Genomic DNA, 19,038 nt, shown 5'->3' with positions numbered 1-19,038 from the left:
ATTTGACGCGTCCTCCACGTCAATCTTCGTTGCAATACGCCAAGCCCCCTCTCTGGTCTCATTGGTTGCTCTGCCCTGGAGAGGTTGTCAGCCAATACGAAGCCTATCCGGTCGGAGCTGCGCAGCCTCCCTTCATTATTTTGCATAGGGGAAGTAGAAGAGAGGAAAACGTTTCGTCCAACATGCAGCCCATGGTAAGAACTTACATATGATAGATTCGGTTTTTGTGTGCATGTGAAAACATTGCTGAAACTGTCATCATTTCAATGTAATCGGTTGAGCTTTTTTGAGCTCTTTTATATAAATGTTTGTATGTATGATTTAAATGACTTAAGACGTTATCTGCCGTGCAAAAGAGTGCAGACTATTTGATTGCCGCGTCAACTATTATTATTGTTATTATTATTTTATTTTTTATTTTTATTTTTTATTTTTATTTTTCAGAGCTAGGGGAAAAGCATGCCCACTTACAGACTGAGTTTTTCTACTTTATTTTTATTAGCCAGCGTTAGGTAATCAAAGATTAGAATAGCCTCATGTAATCGATACCTCTGTAGATGGCAGAGCTCAGCAGACTCTGGGATATCAACTGGATTCCACAGAAGAATATTATCACAGCGTGTTTTCCGAGTTTCCTGTGTGAGTTTAGAAAGTATCGTTTATAAGCTCACAAAACGTTACTTGTAAAACTTAACAGTCGACCCAATGGTAACAAGGTGCAGTATTCCAATCCCCCATCCCTGTTTCTTTACTCTTTTTTTTTTCACATGCTAACCACCCCTTCCCCTACCCCTCGTCCTGCCTGTCTGCTGTAGCCCATCATACAGATCATAGAGCAGGACACATGGAAAGCATCAGGCCGGCTTACAACCAGGGAGGGTCTCAGACACAATCTCTCGAAATATTAAAATGCATGGAGAATGCATGGAGAATTAAGTTGTTTTTTTCTATCTATCTATCTATCTATCTATCTATCTATCTATCTATCTATCTATCTATCTATCTATCTATCTATCTATCTATCTATCTATCTATCTATCTATCTATCTATCTATCTATCTATCTATCTATAGATAGATCTTAAATATATATATATATATATATATTTATATATATATATATATATATATATATTTTATTTTTATTTTTATTTTTTTCACAGCCTCTGCACAAATCTATTTTGATAAGGTGGCATGTGATGATGCATAGAATACTTCAGTCTGTCTTTTTCACCGTCTCTCGCTACTTTCTCCCTATTACTTCATCTGTGGACCCCCCTCGTCTGGACAACTGTGGAACTGCAGTATTTTAGCCGTTTATTTGCGTGACTCTTCGGTCTGGTGCTTTTATTAACGCTTCTTTCTTGCAACACACTGCAGAAAGTATAGTTATCAAAATTAGGTGCGGTAGGAAAGACCACTTCTATGACTTCTACATTTTCAACTAGGTTTTTTGCACGTCTGAAGTCCTAACCAGACAATCCAGTTTTACTAATTAACGTTTCAGTATTATAGCCACAATGTGCGGCCTTTTCGTTTTTTAACCTTAAGGTCAAGTCTGATATTTTAACCCGGGAGACGTTTTATGATAGCTTACCGTGATAACTGAGTGGCCCATAAACAATTCACAACTCTTGATTGATATCTCCAATAGACGTGAGAAAATGAATACAAAATATTAACTTCGCTTTTATGCAGAGCAAATACATTTATGTTCTTATTTAATTTATTTCGGAACTAAGTGGTTACTTAAGAAAACCAAAATTACTAAGTATATGTTATGAAATTGCTGTGACATTTAGAAATGTTTATTTTTTTTGTATGTATTTCCGAGATGCAAAACGTATACAAGATAAATATAAAGTGCTAATATTTGTACATTGAATTAAGAAGGTCGTTATGGAGGTTGCATTGCTGGAATTTCAAAAACCTTTAACAAATTAATTGTCTTGAGTTCGAAACCACTCGAAAAACTTTGCACATAAAGTAGTCAAAGAAAGAAAGTCTGTGTTCAATAAATTAGGCTAAAACATCTGCCTGTAAGAAGTCGTTGGTGCAATTTTTGCGCACTTCGCAACTGTCTAATGTCGCTTCTCTGGTGTGACAAAACAAAAGCACATCTTGAACGGCGTCTGTCCTTTTTTCCAGGGCTTAGTGTATTCCCACAATACATTCCCCCATAAACACGACAGCAGAAACATAAATACCAAAATACAGTCCTCAATATTTGATTTCAAATTGAAAATCTTTTTCAGTCACGTAGATGCCACAGCTATGAAAAATTCGTCTGTTTTTCCAATTGCTTATTTGACAGGACTTTTATTCATACATAAAAACTCGTACAACTAAGGCGCTTTAAAAGCGGAAAAAATGTTAATTTGTTGAACGCTTAATAGATTTTCAGCAATAGCTAATAAGGACACTTGATGTGTATTGGTATATTTAACAAATGAAATTAATTTATTTATGTACATTACAATGTGAATATTAAAGTCTGTTCTTGCTGCTACATTTACATGTTTATAAAAATACTTTTTAATTCCTTATATGATCTAGTGAAACTATATTGCCCATAAGAATTATTTGATATGCATGGATCACGCATCAATCTATTTATGGATTCTTGTGATCCATAAATAGAGAAGATATCAGTCTTTCAGAGAAGACTGATATCTTCACTGACCAGCATTTGATCAATGAAATTGTGCCAAACTATTTAATTCATCTTGTTTAGTCATGCAAGACTCAAAAAAAAAAAAAAAAAAACGAAAATCGATTTAACTAAAAAAAAAATTATATTTAAATCAGTTTTGGAAATGAATTTACTCAGTTCAATTAATCAAATAAATGATCATGAATCTATCCATTCACGTCCACACTCAAGATATGCTGCACAATATTAATGGCAGAATCAATACTTGATTTCAAGCTTAGCTTTAATGTTGCTATTCCTAAACTAGTTAAAGCTGTACACAAACTTAAAATTGTGCTCCAGTACAGAAACTGACAAGCAAAAGTCCTAGTTCTGACACTTCTGAACTTTAACTGAGTGCTTATTTAAACCCTCATAAATAAATTGGTGCCACTATTTTCTGTTACACATTAAACAATAGGAGTAACAGCTAATTCAACATAATTTTCAGTCAAATTCTGTTCAGGTATATTGTTATAATAAAGGTAGTTAATCTTTATAGTATTAAACTGTTATTGAACAATACATATACAAAGTAATTTGCTTCAAATCAAAATGAATTTAATAATTAATATTTTCAACACTCAAATATTTTTTCCAGTGTAAAAAAATAATACAGCTGCTGTTCAGTCTGAACATTTTGGCATGTGTAAATTCTAATAGTCATTTTTTTCCCCCCTTAAAGTAATTAATTAATGCCGTCAAGTCAATCGCAGACTTGAATAGTTCAAACAGACGTCTTGACAGACTTAAATAAAAATGTCCCCCCAACTCATTCAGTTGACACCTGACACCAGCGAGGTGCAATGACCCTAGTCAGTAAATATTGATGTTGGTTTTAAGTGTCATCAAAGGATAAACGTCCTCAAGTGTGCTTTGTCTTTAAAGTCTTAAGACAAATTTTAACTTCTATTTTCCCTCGAATCCATCGAGCAGGATAAGTGTTACTTTGAGTCTGATGGTACAGATTATTCTGATCGTTCGGGAGCATGTATCCTGATGTCGTATAGATAGGCTGTCTAATCCTCATGCTCACAAAAAATATTTAAATGGTAGGATAAATCATATGGAATTCAACTTCAGATCAACTTGCTTCTTTTAGCATCTTAGAATGAAACACAAGCGGGGGGGAGGGTTAAAGGTTAAATGGTTCATGTTTGCAATTAGGTCTAATACTCCCATAGAAGGTTAACTTTTGCCTTATTTGAAGGCCTCATATTTTGGGGTGTAAACACTTATCAAAAAAATTGAAAGTTTTATAGGCTTTTGTCTGATGTCCACTCCCTCCTTATTTGAAAGGAGGGAGTGGAAATACGGTTTTATCCTCTAAAAGTCAACCATTCCCAACCTGTAAAGAACCACACAGATTCTCCCACCGATAATCGTAGCAGAAAAGGTTTGTCTGCTCCTATCTGATTTAGAGGTGGTGTTGTGTAGTTTCTTTGTGCTCCTGCTGGTTAGACCAGCCTCCGAAGGCAGGGAGTTGACTTCTTTTATAGTCATGAGACCCACTCTGAGCTGCAGAACATGCCTAATGAGGGTGCACGGTGGTGCCATGTGAGACATGCCAGCTTGTTTTTTTTTTGTTTTTTGTTTTTTTTGTTTGTTTTACCAGGCTGGTAATTGCTTGTGACCTTCCCCAAACATGTCTCGTGTTTCTTTGTGTTTTAAACGTACTTCTAATTATGAGTCAGATCTGTTGTCTGAGAATTGGTGCTTTGGAGAGACACAGCGGAAATGGCAAATTATTTACGCCTTTTAAACTGGATACACAATATGCATTGGCCTGCCAATTTCACAGTATTTATAACTGAAAGAATTTCTGGGAGAAAGTCTGTGCATTTTATGCAATGTAGTCAAATTTTTATATAAAAGCTGTCAAAGCCTTTGAATTATAATAGAAATTGCAATTGCAGTACGAGAAGCATTTACATCAGGCTTGAGTTTTGTGCATTTATATATTCCAGCGTATGGCTCTGCATTTTTGCTTCAGGTGCACCATCATGATTACTCAGACATGATCCCTATAGATGACCCCTATGATTATTTGTTCTTGTACTGGTATGAAGACGGTGAATAATTTAATAAAATACTGCGTCAAGAATTATAAAAGGCTTTATACACCTATTTTGTAAAATACAAATAATGCCATTTCATAAAACTAAAACATAAATAGTACATTTGTAGACTTTATTCTGGGGAATGAGCTGCCAGTTACGAAGAACAGTTTATGTTTTAGTTTTATTAAGTAGTATTTACTGTGTTCATTTATTTTTTGGTTCTACTAACCACATGCATCTAAATTTAGCTTTAAATACTGCTAAATATCACAAAGACATTTCACTGTGATCATGTATGTTTTATATTAAAGTTATTATTAGTTCATCAGCTGCATTTAAACACTTTTTTCGGTCAGTATGGTAGACTACACATGTGCATACATGTTGGTGAAATGATCAGTTTGCACTAGTGCAGCAAAAATGACCTTGTTCGTTTGAGTGCAGTTGGAACATTGTAGTTCTCATTTTAAACAGTACATGCAGATTGGATTACCTGCATTCATTCAACAGCTAGTAGCAGAAGAAGAATAATAGGAGGAAGAGTTTACTTAATACAAATGAAACTAGAAAGTCTGGCTCATGAGTTAAATTTTTTCAAGGAATTTTAAGGGTAACAAGCATTGAACAATGAGTTATTTCGTGTACTAATTGTTGAACACTGAACAGTATTGTAAAAATTGAAAATCTTCAGATGCTATTTTGTTGCTATTTGTGTTTGGGGAGTCCTGCTCCTGCTAGGCACAGAGTGTTATGATAAAAATGGGGATGTGCGCAATTGACTGAGGTGCCCACCCCCAGAACAGCCCACACAAATGGACTTATGATTGCCTTATGCAAGAACCTGGGCCTGCCAAAACAAGAAAGTGATCAAAAGAGATGACAATTGGTTAACTTGCATAAAATACATCTTCCAAAATGTGTTCCAGTCCATTCAGGTAAATACCCAATATGCCCGATTATCGGCCTAGCCCCTTTGCAGTACATCTGGATTAAAAGTCTAAATGTACTTTTTTGCACTTCAGAACATTTTGGTCTGATTGTTAACCACTTATTTGAGTTATTTGATTTACATTTGGATTGAGCTCTAACTAGCTTAGTGACAATGCGAATGTCAATCTGGCTACCAAACTGAGCTTCAGCAAATGCTTCAGGTAAAGAGAGCATATTAGCAGAAGGTTTAAATGGTTTTCTATTTCAGTAATATTTTATGCCTTGATGTCAAAGTCAAACTTTCTAGCAACATGAGTTTTTTAGCCCAGAGGCAGTCATTGTTAATGAGTAGCACAGTTAGGTGAAGCTGTCAGGTAAAAGGTTTAGTAACAGCTCCAATGCTAACGCTGAACATTCTAGCAAGGTGAGTTTCTTAACCCTGGGACTTTTGTCACCAATGAACAACACGTTTTAACTTTGCCTGCCACCTTTTTATCTTTGAACTTAGTAACATATTGTGCTTTAATTTCAAAGTTTCTTTTTAACACAAAGGAGTCAGATGACTTAATAATAATAATAATAATAATAATAATAATAATAATAATAATAATAATAATAATAATAATAATAATAATAATAAAGAAAGAAAAAACTCAGAAAAGCTGTCTGCTCATGTTAAAATGGCTTCCACTATAATCTAGTCTGAGGACTCCAAAGTCATACACACATTTACTCACTAGTGGTGGCAAACTATGTTATAGCCACAGCTGGCAGAAGCAAGGCTGCCATTCAGTTGGCAGGTAAAATGTCTACCCCGAGGAGACAGTGGTAAGGTGACTGAGGCAGAGTTAAAGGCGGGGTTAAAACTGGCAACCCACAAGCTATGGGACTGACCTTCCTTGTGAGATATTGCAGCAACTTGTCCTGCACCTACTATCACATCTCACAAAATTAGAATATTGCGCAAAAGCACAATTTTTCTTGCCCGTCATCTCAGAATATGAAAAGGGTGTTTTATAGTGATTCTTTGCACATCGAGTGTCAAGCTTTTATTTTTTGCAATTCTAATGATTATGGGTTACAGGTAAAGACAATAGTTCAGTGTCTTTTAGAATATCACGTTGGACAAATCAAAAACTGTTTAAGCACAAATGCCAGGTTTCTGAAAAGTATGTGCATTTCTATACACTGATTACTTGGTTGGGCCTCCTCTTGTATGAATTAGTGCATCAATGCGTCAGCCTGACGCGATCAGCCTGTGGGACAGCGTAAGTGTAGTGGAGGGCAAACTGCTTTGATAACTGCTTCCAGACCATCTGCCTTGTTTTGTCTGGTGTCTCTTTTCTTCCTCTTGACGACACATATATTTCCTATTGGAAAAAGGCCAAGGGAGTTTACTGGCCAGCCAAGAATAGAAACACTTGGAAAAAATGAATACCTTTGGCAGTGTGGGCAGGTGCATTGGTGGAAAATTAAATCAACATCACCATACAGCTAGACAGTAGGAGAAAGCTTGAATTGCTCTAGATGCCTTGGTAGACTGCTGCAAGAATCTATGGACTTTGGAAAACACAGTGGACTAACAACAGCAGATGACATGGCACCCTAAACCATCACTGACTGTAGAAACTTATCACTGGACTTCAAGCAATGTAGATTATGTGTCTCTCCGCTGTTCCTCCAGATCCTGGTGCCTTGATTTCTAAATAAATTGCAGATTTTACTTTCATTTGAAAATAGGACTCTCAACCATTGTAGAACAGTCCAGTTCCTTTACTTTTCAGCCAAGGTAAGACCTCTGACATTGTCTTTTATTTAGGATTGACTTGACACGGGGAATGTGACAGGGGCAGACTGATTAGTTCCCAATAATTATAATAATGGCCTATTTCACAATATTCAAATTTTCTGAGATTTTGTTTTTTATTATCTCATCAAAATGTCTAGAAACACAGGGCTGGAATATATCACTCTATGTGTTATGATTCTATGTAATATATGAGTTTCACTTCCTGAGATGACTGCCAAGAAATCTTGTCTTTTTAATGCAAAATTCAAATTTTTGAAATGTACTAATATACCCAACATGTTAATTCAGTTCGAACTCTGCTAGTAAAGAACAAATAAATCAAACTCAAGTGGTGTTGAGAATAAATAATTCTGTGTTTTTTCTTCTATCTCATTTAGCTAGTTGCAAAGCTAAAGCTAAAGGAAATGACATGTTAGGAAACACCCTCAAAGCAAAGGTTAAAGGAAATGAGGAACTAGGGAATGCCTTCTTTAGGGCATGGCTTATTAGAGGCTAACAAATAGAATTACAAACTGTTTACAAACCCTATTTAGGGCTAGGGTTTACAAACCCTAGCCCTACCCTAATACAATTGTGTCCTTCTAGTTCCTAAAGCATATGAAACAAGTATGCTTTAACTCGTTGGATTATTTTACTTAAAACAAGTAAAGAAAAAAAGTGAAATCACACATTGAGCGCCGTCATAAGCAAAAATGAACAGTGAAGGGAAGAACCTGGAAAACACCTACCAGTAAATGGAAAATCCAGAAACGCCTAATAACAACCTCCAGCTCTAAACTATTTTGTTTAATGCCAACTGTCCTAAAAATAAAACCATTGGGTCTGTCTCTGCTTGTATCAAATTACCATATAGTGAAGAATCTACATTTAGATTTTTATGTGGTAAGCCCCCCGTACTTCCACTTTAATAACATTTTCTTTTACCAGGCTTACAGCTGCTTCCTGTTGAAAGACTTTAATTCAAATGCACAACAGTAATTCTCTTCACAAACAGCAGGTGCTGTTTAGAGCAATGATTTTGATTGAGGTGGTCTATCGAAGATGAAAACCAGTATTTAATTGCATCACTGTTTTGGAGTAGAGAGCCTTTGAACAAGTATAAATAATAAGCAGCTACTATGAGGATAATAGTGCTAAGGAGGCAAAAGATCTGTTTATCAGACATCAACTTATAATCGTCATTTAAAGGATTGAGAGGATGGAATTGTGCAGTGTTTTAAATATCGATATTTTGAATTGACCATGTTAAATCTATTCATATCTTGTGCCCCATTATGACTTTCTAATATCACTACTAAGGTGTTTAATGTCACAACGTGGCAAGACGAGTTAAAACATGATGAAGAGCTCCCTCTGTGGTCACATACAGAAACCTCTTTTATAATGAGAGCTTGGGGAGGAAAAAATAGTATCATTTTAAGGAGATGAGGAAATTCCTCAACCCGGGCACAGCTTTCTAAACAGACGTAACAAATTTTGATGTGTGATGGAGTTCATTGAGAAATCTTAGGTGAATCACACAAACATCATAAAAAGCAAAAAAAAAACTACCAGCTTATTTTGTGGCTTGTGATATAATATGTTTTCTTGCTAGATTGTTAACTCTCCCAGCTAATGTGATCTATCCAAACAATACTTTTCTCAGCATTGCTGCACGTGTCTCTGTATGTTCCCATGGTTTTTGTTTAGCTCTCAGGCCTTGCCTGTCTGGATCTGTTGTCAATTAAGAGGAGGGCCCTTAATTACTTTCGGAGCACTTTAGACTCGATGCTGATTCATGGCTGTCGTACTTGGAAGTCGGCCAGAGAAGTTGAAAACAGTGGGTCACATGTGGAAACCGATATAAACACTGCATTTTAACCTTGTTATTCCACAACCTCTATGATTAACTTTTGACTTACTTTTAGAACTGCTTTTTTTTTTATTTTAAGTGTGTTTTCTTTAAGAAGTATATATATATTTTTTTCCCTTTGAAGCACCTGTGATTCAAAAAGATTTCTATTCTTAACCGACCCTTTTCTTTGAGCAGCCATGAGAGATTACTATTGTTGCACTAGTCTGTGTTTCATAGCTAAAATATGCCAGATCTAAGAAGGAAAATTGTGCAAGAGGACATTCAAGGCCTTCTGTGAGGCACAGTGTAATATTGTTTTCCGCCAAACCAGAAATTACGGCCTTGGAGGGGCCTTTTCTATGTCAGGGATACGGGTACTGTATGTCTTCTGACAGTTACTCCTTTTAAGATTAATGAGCTTATAAAAACCCTGTGTCTTCTTTCAAACGCCAAGCTCGATATCAGTCAATGTTACCAGCATAGTCTTGTTCGTCTGAGAAAGAAATCCCAAAGATGGATTGGACACTGTTGATACAGCGCTGTAGAAACAAAATCTGGGGTTTTATGTCTCTGAGAAGGTGTAGGATACTGAGAATAGAAGAAGATTGTTTTTTATCCTAAACAGAAAAACCTTATGGTTTTAGTATGAGTAGGAAAAATTAATTATTAAGTCACATAGTTTTTTCTTTTTTTTTCTTTTTTTTTTCTCAGATGAATATACAGGGGTGCAAGGATCTTTTCATGAATGATATCAGTGCTTTGACCTCACTGTACCAGAGCCAGACGCCCATAAATACGTTCCCTTATTTCTACCCTGCTTTGGATGCCAGTTGGGCCAGGAAGTGGGTTTGTTTTGGGTGTCCTCTGTAGCTTATATTCCAGCAAAACCTGCACTTTTCACATTTCTCAAAAGACAGCTGAGCCAATTTCCTGAAATGCACCTGAATTCCTGCTTGTGGTTGTCTGTAATGTTGGTGATCTGTTGAAAGCTGTTGAATCATGGTCCAGTGTCCACATAATGGAGACTTGTTTGTCCCCCTCACCACACATGTGGACTGATTAGCTGGACGTCTCTTTCTCCTCGTTGAGTAGCCGAAGTTTTGGAAGCAGGTTCAAGAAAATACATGTGGAAAACCTGAGTTGGGATTTGATAAAGCAGATGGTAAATCTTAATCAAGCCATCATAAACTACTCCAGTTTTCAAACTGATGATAGAGATTTTTTTGCATCTTTAATTAAAATGTTAAAAAGATAAGCATTTACTGTCTTTAAGCCCAAATTAGTTTTAAAGCCTGTGATGCAAACATAGCAGAGGAATAAGTGTAACTTCTTTCCGTCATACAGGTGCTGAAATATTTGACATGTTTGCACTGAGTAGGGATACATAGACTTGCAACCAAGCCCGGACTTGCTGGCCAAGGAAAAACCCCTTAGCGCCCCCATTTTCTTCAGCATGCCGCTTCCTGAATGAATGTGCTGCTTATAGCGCTGCACTCCCTGTCTTCTGAATCACAATATTCAGGCTCTGTAGTAATATTTTTATTCCGACTTTTTCTCTCCTTTTTCTCATGCGTTCACAAATCACAATATGGTACAGTGGATAGTGGATATTTTTTATGGTTTTGCGGTTGAGCTAGGCATTCTCTACTATGTCAGTGGTACAAAAGACCCAGATTTTAAGCTAACGTGAATTATTTGGAAACTCTACAGTCTGTGAAATGTGTAGTGTGCTGCAGAGGATTTTCAGGTTGAAATGCACCATTGATTATGATTAATTTCCGCCTTTTGAATTAGAGAATTTCTCAGCCAGTCTGTAGGTTCTAATTTGTAAACCAATCATTTCCACTGATTCCGAGTGAGATGACATGATTCTAAGGTAACTTGAAAAAATATCTCACTTATTTTTACTTGTTTAACATGTTTTTTTTTATTATTATTATTATTATTTTAGGGGCTTCCTGGAGAACATATAATTTGTTTATTTTTAACATGATCCTCCTGAAAACCAAAAAGGTTAAAATTACTATGACAGAAAAACCAAACACGTATGGGACAGGAGTCACACTTTTAAACTTTAATAAAGGTCTACAAGTAATCTACAAGCAATTTTATTGTGTTATCTTTGGAAAATATCCATGCTTTTTTTTTAATTTAGTTACTTTATTTAACAAGGAGGAAATACATTTTTCACAAATTGCAATGTTTGTTTGGAAAGCTTTTTATTTTTATTTTATTTTAATAAAGACTGTCATTAATTTTTATCATACATAAAGCATGAGGCAAACAATTATCCTGGAGAGTGTATTCATTGGTGTTGTTCGGGATGTTGTGTATTAATTACCACCGTTAATGCTCAACAAATTTGGAAGATAAGAACCAGACGAGCAAGTGAAGGAACACATGCATGAGTTTTTCTGTGACCTGCATGCCTGTATGTATCTTATCTCAAGATAGGGTTTCTATGAGCTGTTCCCAAGCCTTTCAGGAGCAAAGCCACGTCAGTGTGCAAAAGTGCAAATACCATATGTAGGTGTGTAAAATTTACGAGCATAGTATTTAATAACTACCCATATAAACATATCAATTACTATTATAAACTTATTAATGTGTAATGCATACATTACTAATATATTACAGCCTGAATTAATATATTGATTTTTAGTTGAATTATATTTTGCACATTTCGTAACATCCATCTATTTGTTATGGCTGCCTAATTTTCACAGGATTTGGAACTGCAGCAGTCATTGATAAAGAGGCAGGGTACATCCTGGAGGCAAATCAGTCGAAGGGCAACACAGAAACACACAAGACAGGAGAGCAAGACGCTGAGGCCAACCAACCTAAAATACATGTTTATTATGCTATCGAAATCAATCAATCAATCAATCAATCAATCAATCAATCAATCAATCAAATCCTATTTGTATAGCACATTTCAGCAGCAAGGCATTTCAAAGTGCTTTACATAATTAAAATAAAAACAGCATGTGAGAAAGATAAAGAGATTTAAAGACATAATTAAAACGTAAACAGTGAGAAAGAGAAATAAAAAGCTGTAGAACTTTAGTTGAGACGCCTTCAACTGGGACTCCAACCCTTTGGACTTTAGTCAAAACGCCGTTTGACACGGACTCTAACCTCTCGGACACAAGAAGACTTTAGCTGGTTCTAAATGCGGAATGGATTCTACCAACACTGCCGTTTGTCCTTGATTCTGTTTGTGAGTTCATGTATTTGAAGGGGCAGTCATGGAGTGGAGGACACCAGGGTTGCAACTTTGGGTTTTGCAGATGATGTGGTTCTCTTGACTTATTCAAGCCATGGCGTTTTGTGAGCACCGAGTTGGTCACCAGCACTGTATGAAGATTTCTGGCTGAGAATCAGTGATTCTGAGTCTGAGGTTTTTTTTTTTTTTTCTCAACAGGAAAAGGTAGACTGCTAGAAGGCTCATCTATTAATCAAGTTAGGAAGTTCAAGTATCTTCCCTCTTGTTTATGGGTGATTGTAGGATGGATTAGAGATGTAATCAACAGATTGGGACTTTGTCTGCCGGCATCCTTCAGTCTGCTCTGGCAAACAAAAGTTGACCTATAAAAATAAAGCCTTCAGGATTCCAATATATCGATGTTCCACCTCTCACCTGTGGCCATGAAGCTTGGATTGTGTTTGAGCATTATTCATGGGATGGTAATACTTTGTCTTGGGCTGTGGTTATCTTAAGCAGGCTATCGTGTGAGAATTTGGCCTTGAAGTCCCTCTGACTTTGACACTTTCATTTCAGGCACAACTGAGGTGCTACAGTACTAGCTTAAATAGTAGATGGTGCTGCAGATAAAATTTGCCGGTGTGTAAAACTGGTAACAGAAGAACAGTCATAGAGGAAATGTATTCCTAATAGACATCTTACCAGATATTTTGACATCATAAGAGTCAACATTTACAAGTCTTTCAAACATTTTGAATGTTTTAGTCCCTTAGTGTTTATATTCAACCGTGCAAATACTTTGTAAAAAAAAAAAGCCGTTCTTGGCGGATTCCTGTTCTACCTGTTTGATGAGCAATACATTTTCTTCATATCCTTTAAGTCAGATCAGGTTTTTGTCGACTCAGCCATGCTGGGAGAGACATTCAGCACTGCAGACAAAGTCCCTGACTTGCTAAAAAGTTAACTAGAAACTAATGTCAATCTGAAAGCCAATAGCAACCCATGGAACTGTGACTCAAGTAAATTTGTGTCACAAGAATTTTCAGCGTATTTTTGCTTTAATTTTCAGCCTGATATCAAAATTCTAATTGTACCTAAATCTAGGAGAACCCGGCAAAGGCCCACAAGACCAAATAAAAGACGTCGGGTGTGGTTGCACAACTAGGAGTTTAGTGGTAACAGTTACAAGTAAGATTACGAGTCCCGTCCAATAGTGTTGACAGCAGCTGTGATAATGATGGCATGTGTGGTGGAGCCCACATGAGATGATGTTATTCTTCGGAACAGCTTTGGAAAATGTAAAATAAAAAAAAATAAATAAATAAAAAATGAGCTCGCTCAATGTCAGTGTTGATGTAACCATATTTGAGTTGTGTGCACCCATATTACAGCTAATTATGGGTTTGGCCTGAGGTCTCAGCGAGTTTCCTAGACAAAACGCAGCATTATGAGAAGTCAAGGAGAACGTAGCTTCATCCATGATAATTAGAGGGCGTTAAGCTGTGTTGAAATCTGCAACATCTGTCAGCCCCTTACAAACACCAACAATTCATCAACTCATTGCACTTCAAAGAATCTGTTCAAGATGATGAATCAAATTATGTTTGATGCTTTTTTCAATGTTATCTTTATGGCTATTTGGTGTTATCGTGATGTTTTGGTTATTATTGTAGATTTCTCAATGGAAAGTTTGAAGTGGGGGGAGAGGGGGGGCTTGTGTTGATAAATCAAAACCTTTCTTGATGTGATTCATGGTCCAATTGTCTCAAAGGAAGAGTCTTAGTAGAGCTTTTAAAGTGGGCCGACATGCAGCAGACCACAACGTGCTGCCACTTCTCAAAAACATCTTTGGAGTCAAGTGTTTCCTCCTACTACTTGCGTCCTGAATTTCTAGGACAAAAGAAAGAAAATACATTAAAATTAAGTGACAAATGGAGAACACTGTGATGACAATTTCAGCTGCAAATAACAAACTTTAACTTCATCAAATATTATACCCAAGCAGTGACTCGTGATTGTGATGTTGCGTGTCGATGTTGTAACGTGGATTGCGATGTGGCATGATGATGCTGGGGGTGTTCTGTTGGAGATGACAATGCAGGCATGCAGAGCTGGGGTTTCTGTGCCCTCTTCTCTCAAAGCAGCGGAGAGGGAACCAATTAGACGACTTAATTAGCGACCCCAACCTGTCAGGTTGTTTTCCCCAGGAGCTCTGACAGACCGGGTTCAGCAGATCCGTAATTTATTTTGGATCCAATGTTCCTTCAAAGGCACAGTCTTTTACTCAGCAAGCACTGTCTAAGACATTCAGTTGCGTGTCCTCCTGAGTAAAGACATAAGACAAAGAAATATGCTGTTTTGGTAGTCCTGTAATGTCACTCAGATTCCATCTGTGGAGCTCATCCTTCCTGGGAACTGAGCATGAAAATGGTTCAACGTATAGTGCATTCTGGAATATAGAAGATTTTAATAACAGTCTCCTTTGTTTCTGCCTGTAATTCAGTGCTTTTCGTTCCTCCCGTGGCTGAGCTCAAATCTGCGTTGAGTTTTTTTTTTTTTTTTGTCTTTTATACATAAAAACCTGAAAATGTGTATGAATCCCTCTGAGACTGTAGAATAATTTGCAGAACCACACCGAGCCAATCAGGCTTTGCTTCTTTTGGGTTTGCGCATATCGAGACTGAAATTTATAACTCATTTTATTTTTGGAAAGTACCTTGTGCTCAGTCAGATTTCATGGAGAACATGAGTGAACATTAAATCTGGATTTTAAGTAGGTATTTCTAACATATACATTGAGCAAAATCATTCCACTGCGGCTCTTGCCTTTTATTGAACTCATTTTCTTTTCGGAAGGTAAACATCTGCATCAGTTTCAGGACTTCAGGTCAGCCATTCTTCCATGATTGTTCTGTACTTTGCTCCATCCATCCTCTAATCAATGTGCTTCTCATATTTCTGGATATGAGAAGTATGCCCACAGCAAGATGCTACCAACAAGTTTGTTCCCGAATTAATTTTCCACCACACCGAGCACGGTCCATTTCCTTCTACCACAAATTTGATTCCTACTTTGTGTTTTTCTGGTACATAGAATCCCAATAGAAGAGAAGCTGCGGTTTTGATGTTCCAAAATGTGAAAAGAAAAAAAAAAAATCAAGAAGAAAGATCACTTTGCTGTTTTAAGTGTGAGTGGACTGGGAGGTAATGGGGTGTCAGTGATACTGTCTGCAAAGAGAGACCCCCTGAAACAGATACCCACCCTTCAGTGACTGTTTAACCAAACCAACCGAGACGTTATTAGCATTCTGGAGCTAAAATGTTTGAGCAAAAGCTAAAAATGGATCTGTCACTGTTTCCTTGTCTTCAGATGATTCATCCTCAGCCATTCTCAGCACTGTGTTATGTTTTGTTTTTTAATGGAGCCGAGGCAAGTGGAAGCAAGCCCAGGAGGACAGGTTTGATGGGCTCCTTATAATAGTTTAAACGTTTTCTTTTCTCGTCATGCAAAATTGATGGAAAAAAAAGTCATCAGTTTTTACAGCTGAACAAGAGATAAGGTAAACATAGGTTTTCAAAAGTAAAGAGATCATGTTCCTCAATGTGTTTTAAACGATGTTGAAAATTCAATTTATGCAAAAACAATTACTATATCATTAAACAGGACCAGTCCCATTACTGAGACAATACCACAGCGAAAAGGAGGTAAAGGAGGAGCATGGCAGTAATTTGAACTCTGGCCTTAAAGGACACAAGATAAAAACATTCCTCTGACTTGTTTTTTCACTCGATATGACAGTTCTATAGGTCATATCAGGTTCTCAGGAAAAGACAAAAAAAAAAAAAAAAAATCTGCAATCATATCGACAACATGGTGCAAAGTGATGACACATTTGCAGAATCAGCCTGTCTAACAAGGACAGGGTTCACGGGTGACTGAGGACACGTAGCTGGTCGTGCGTCTCATCGTCTTCAAGCACTGACAAAAGGCTCAGTTGCATGGTCTTGTCTTGTACGACATACAGGATCAAACTATGTTAGAGACGGACATGGTGTAATGGGAAGCAACAAGACTAGCATCTTTTATTTTAAGTACTTGTCTGAGGGTGCTATAAAAAGTGTGAACACTAACTGAAAACAGATATTTTAGGATCAATATTATTAAAATTTATTTTTTGTGCTAGGTTGTTAAAGTTGCACGGTTAAGTAAATTGTACTGCCTGTTTTAAAGGTGCCAGATCTCCCAAGAATATATATAAGTAAAACTAATAGACAAACCTAAATAATAAATACATACATTTTGCAATGTGGGAACTTTTCCCCTCTTCACGTACATATTTTTGCATTCATAAAAAGATGCATATATGAATATATGAGAGGCGTGTGGTGGTGGGGACACAGCCTTGTTATATAACCCTGAAAGAATAAGAAATGTGCCATTTTCGCATCAGGCATCCTTAAATTACTTACTGACTTGCAGTAAACACAATATTCAAAAAGTGAACCTTTTTCCTGATATGAGAGACCCATCATTCAATGCATTAGTAGTTATTTATTTGCTCGAGCTGTGGTTTAATGGAGTAGTGGTGTAATTTATAGCTCAGCGAAGAGTCTGAAAAATGTGCTTTCTTTTTCCAGACCTTTGCTGCATCTTCACACACTTCACACGGACAGATGAGGACGTTTCAAGGGTGAGGGTGAGAAGAAGCAGGAGGTAAAAGAAGCATCACTGAGGTTCATCGCCTGCTGACAGAACAGAGACCTTGGGGTGAACCGGCTCCCTTTCTCTGGAGTTTAGATATAAACACATCCAGTGTGCAGGTGGAAATACGGGTGTGTGAAGAGGGTAAATAAATGTCCCTGCCAAGGAGCTCTGAACATTTTGCAAACAATGGAATTTTTCACACAAACTTGGATTTGAACTCTGCGTGGATAAAAATAAATTCCTGCTAACAATAAAACTTGAATCCTCCTCCGTGAAATATGTGATTGGAGAGTACTTTTTCAACTTCAAGTGACCGAATCAGGGACAGACTTCTGTAATCCCACTTGAAGAAACGTTTTACTGCATTTTCAGAAAAAATAAAATTAAATAAAAAAAAAAGGTTTCAAATATAAAACGTCTTTCCACTTGTGGAAAATTTCAGTACAAAAATCAAAAATACTGGACATAATACTTCCATATCATATATTCCACCAGCTGGTCAGACATCTAGGAAATGTAGATCTAGGAAATCTCTGAGCTCTCACATGTTGTCATCCTATGTAGTATCCACTAGATGGCAGCATAGGCTTGCATGATAAGTCTTCATGATTCAGAGTTGCTCTTGACCCTATTTGCTTGAGTTGAAATCAAGCCAATAGATATAAAAACAAAACAAGGTAATTGGAGACCTATTTAAAAACAAAATAATGCATAATAAATGTAAAATTCTTCCTTGGCTTTACAGCAGTCTACCTCCATCTTATATAATCTGATCATATTTTTTATATTTCCACCGGTATTTTGACCATTTCTATTTGATGTTCAGGTCCAGGCGTGTGAGGGTGGAAAGGCTCCTTGCCGCCTCTATAATCTTCAGCTCCCTCCAGAGATATCAGGTTCAAGTCAAAATTGTGGCCCTACCACTAGGTCACTAACATTACTTCCAGTAAGAAGAAAATGTTGAATTAAAATAATTTTTTAACAACAGCTGATACTCTTTTTATATTGTTTCACTATTTTTTTAAGCAAGGTTAGGTTTAGTGCTAAATGATTAAATTAAAATAATCAAATCTAAATCTGAATGACTGAATGAACTGAAATATACATACATTCATTTTCTGTTAACATTGCTTGTGTTACAAAAGGACAAGCTTAAATGAGTTGCAACATCAGTTGATTATATTATATTATATTATATTATATTATATTATATTATATTATATTATATAAATAACTTTAAAAACTATCCAATTGAAAATAAATCGGGATCTGTGAGGTCACCAGCAGGTGGCAATCTTCACCCAGAGAAGAAGCTTATTAGTATTTATTTATTTATTAAGTGAAAGTATAATTATTTTAAAAATAAATTATTCCAGTATGATAAGAGTTGATTGTTTGTGTATACATCATTAACCTTAACTAGAACATTTTTTTTTATTATTTTATTTTATTTTTTATTTTTTTTCAATTTACACATCTTCCAACTTCTTTTTTTGTTCAGCTGCCTGTGTTGTTCTGTGATGGAAGCGGTGCAAAAATAAATACATCGAAAAGAAGAATAAAAGATGGTGTTTACTCTCTGATCTTTCAGAATGTCGACAGCATTTACTCCTGTTATTGTTTACCATGTGGTAGTCACAGGCGCAGTTCATGCTGCCAAGGTCCTCTTCTGATTTGAATATGATACAAAAGATGAAACGTTTGACCTCACATTGTCACCATTAATCACTCCATGTCCTCTCATGAAAACGTCTCTGACAAACAATGCACAGTCCACACGTTGAGTTCCGGGGGAATGAA

General features: G+C 36.5%; 1 long non-coding RNA gene across 1 annotated transcript; it reads left to right on the top strand.

The window, feature by feature from the left end:
• Positions 1-81: 81 nt before the first annotated feature.
• Positions 82-18,818, top strand: LOC148152820 (uncharacterized). Its single transcript, XR_015762015.1, has 2 exons — positions 82-194; positions 17,172-18,818. It is a non-coding gene; the product is annotated as an uncharacterized LOC148152820 (long non-coding RNA).
• Positions 18,819-19,038: the final 220 nt, after the last annotated feature.

The sequence above is a fragment of the Poecilia mexicana genome, unplaced genomic scaffold (genome assembly GCF_051168715.1).
Source record: "Poecilia mexicana isolate PSO_F unplaced genomic scaffold, ASM5116871v1 scaffold_22, whole genome shotgun sequence".
Classification (NCBI taxonomy): Eukaryota; Metazoa; Chordata; class Actinopteri; order Cyprinodontiformes; family Poeciliidae; genus Poecilia; species Poecilia mexicana.
Note: the sequence above shows the minus strand (reverse complement) of the source record. Positions and strands in the feature narration are given on the sequence as shown.